The sequence below is a fragment of the Bombina bombina genome, chromosome 2 (assembly GCF_027579735.1).
Source record: "Bombina bombina isolate aBomBom1 chromosome 2, aBomBom1.pri, whole genome shotgun sequence".
NCBI lineage: Eukaryota > Metazoa > Chordata > Amphibia > Anura > Bombinatoridae > Bombina > Bombina bombina.
The window spans coordinates 402,258,434-402,261,436 of NC_069500.1; the positions used below are offsets into that span (position 1 = coordinate 402,258,434).

The 3,003-nt window shown below is 36.2% G+C and overlaps 1 pseudogene; it reads left to right on the top strand.

The window, feature by feature from the left end:
- The first annotated feature begins 1,948 nt into the window (after positions 1-1,948).
- LOC128650695 (uncharacterized) lies at positions 1,949-2,099 on the top strand (annotated as a pseudogene).
- Positions 2,100-3,003: the final 904 nt, after the last annotated feature.

Consider the following 3,003-nt stretch of genomic DNA (forward strand, 5'->3'; position numbering starts at 1 on the left):
CCATCTTGGGTGTCTCAGTCAGCTGAATTGCCATGGGTTTGTTTTGACATGTAGTAAGTCAGATTAGTTAAAGCTGTTTTGCTCCCGGACACATTCCTAAGAAGCACATAATTTGAGGTCTGTCTCTGAGTAATATTAAGCTGTAGGACAAGCAAGTAAGCCCCATATATTAGGTCCAGACACGGGAGCTCTGTAAAGAAGCGACCATTCCCTTAGGCAGCTAGCTCCGCCCTGCTATTAATTATTAATATTCATAATTCCATTAATCAAAAATATTGTTACATAAATATATAACACATTAGAGGTTACTGCAGAGATAGAAATGAATAATATTGTAACCTAGGATATATAACACATATATTAAAACAACATTGCAATGTTTTTGCATTTATTTTGTCCCCTTTTCATGTAATTTAGCTCTGAAAGTAATGGATTTTCTAATCCTCAGAACTTGAAAAGCAGACTTTTTAAGGTTAACCCTTCTACATATTTCCCCCTAATTTACTTTAACTGATAACTGCATAACAATGCCCTTTATACCAACATAATTACCTTGGACAAATATGTTTTCTGCAGATTCAAACTCAGATTTGGTTCCTCCAAATAAGGCAAGTGGTGAGGCGAGTTTGGCCTTAAAAAACAATTGCAGCAAAAAAATATGCTATTCTATTCTATTACAAGACAGAAGTGACTGTATTTTCAAAGTGTTCACTGTCCATTTGAGGGCAATAAAGATTATACTGTAAAAATGGAACCATCATATTGACAGATCAACGTAATCATAGCTCCTATTAATTTCTAAGCAAAGAACAAAATCATTTTCTGTGATCTATTGATATGCCAGAACTAACAGCTTTTCCTTGCTCCTCTTAGACCTGGCATAAAGTTGCAATGCCAACTTCAAACCAAGTGCAAAATGTGTATGAATCAATTAGAATTTAGAAAATATGATAATGTGGACTGTGAGCTATGGAAAATGTTAGACCTTTAATGACACTAACTCGCTTCCTAGATCAAATGCTGCCTTTACATTTCTGCTAATTCTATTAGAAAGCTTCATTTTTATATCCTCAGTACTGTAATCTACATGCAAATTCATCATCTTGCTTGGTGTAAAGCTCATTAGCACATCAATGTTGTCTAAGTCTCATGTATTATCCTTTCAAGTCACATTTTCTAAGGTGAGGTGAAGGGCAAGAATTAGCCCTTAAACTTTTTGTTACTCAGTATATTATTCTCTCGGAGGCTCTGGTGATCGAAAATGCTGGTGATATATATTCAAAAGGGATCCAAAGCGATGTTGAGAATGCCGGCAAAATATTAAAAAGTGTTGACATTACTGTTTAAAGGCAGCATCGCTGAGAGGTGTTCTATTATACATCGCAATGGGTGGAGAAAGAGGCGGCTCTTGAGTTAAAGAAGCCTTAGGAAAGGCTCAAATATGAGGCCCCTCAACTCAAAACAAAATGCAAAAATTAACCAAATAAATATGAATATGCTCTGGATTCCACTAAAAGAGTAGAGTGAAAAAGTAGAAAGAGAGAATAGAGAGAGTAAAGAAACGATAAAGCAAGAGGTGAAATAGAATGGAGATTAGGGAAAGAAGGAGAATGAAGAGAGAGGAAAAAGAACAGTGAAAGATATATAGAGAAAATAAGGTAGAGAGAATGGACAGAATTACAAGAAAGAAAATAGAGGCAAAAATGAATAGAGGAGTGAGAGAAAGAAGAGAGTAAAGAGAGAGAAAAATGAAAGGAAATATAAAAGTGAGAATAGGAGAGGGGAGAGAAAGTGAAGAGGGAAATAAAGAAAGACAGAAAATAGAGAAAAGGAGAGAGTAGAGAAAGAGAAAGGAGGAGTGAATGGAAAGATAGTTTACAAAGACATAAATAGGAGAGGGCAGTAGAGAGGCAGAGAAAGAATATAATGGGGAGAGACGAGAGAGAGTAAAAAGGGAAAAGGAGAAGGAGAGAGGAAGAGAATAGTGAAAGCATTGCGGCCTCTTTTTAGGGGGCTGTTGTGCGGAATCGATATCAAGGGATTTTGGAAGCATAATTTTTTTCAGGGGGCTGCTTGCAATTGTTATTCCGGGTGCCCCCCCAAAAAAAGAAGAGAGGGGGGGTGGGAAAAGAGAGGGCAGAGAAAGGGAGAGAGAGATGGGAGATTGAAAAGAGGGAAGGTAAGAGAGTGGAGGAAAACAGATAGAAGGAGAGGAGTGTTTATAGAATATACTGTAGATAGGCACAGAGAGATAAGGGTATGAAAAGAAAGATTGAAGAGTAAAGAGAGAGACAGAGAGATAGTGAATAGAAAGTGTGAGAAGGGAGGGGGAGAGAGAAAAGGAGAAAAAAGAAACAAGGGGCAGAAAAAAAAGAGAACAAAGTGATAGAGCAAGGAGAGAAAAAGAGAGAGGAGATAGTGACGAAAGATAATGTAGCTAATAAAGGAAGGTCATATCAGACTTGGCAGGGACTTCTTTTAGTTTTTTTTTTTAATGATTATCAGCATTACAGACAGGATTATCCTCTGGAGCGCCCTTAAACAGGCTATCCCATGCTCCCTGCTTCTTCTTTTTTTATTATTTTTATTTTTTATTGAGAATCCAACAGACAAGAATCATACAATAAAGTACAGCAAACAGAGAGTCCTCCTTCAAATCTTCAATTTTATTGTTTCATAACAGGAACAGACAAAACCACAAGTTTGGCAGGTACTTGTGACTGTTCTCCGTCTGGGTTTGAAGTGCTGGATACTTCTTTAAGAATCATACAATATCACAAAAGTTATTTATACTTTCAATATACAATTAGTACGAACACGTGAATCACATGAAATTTTGATAGACCACAATTATAAGCATGTGGAGTTATTACTAATGTGATTAAATATATGCAGTGGATTCTATGTTCAACCTTTTTAACTATATAAGTCAAACAAAACATGTTAGTCTCATTATCTATAAACATTACCCGTAATATTATGCCTTGAAGTTTGGGCAGATAT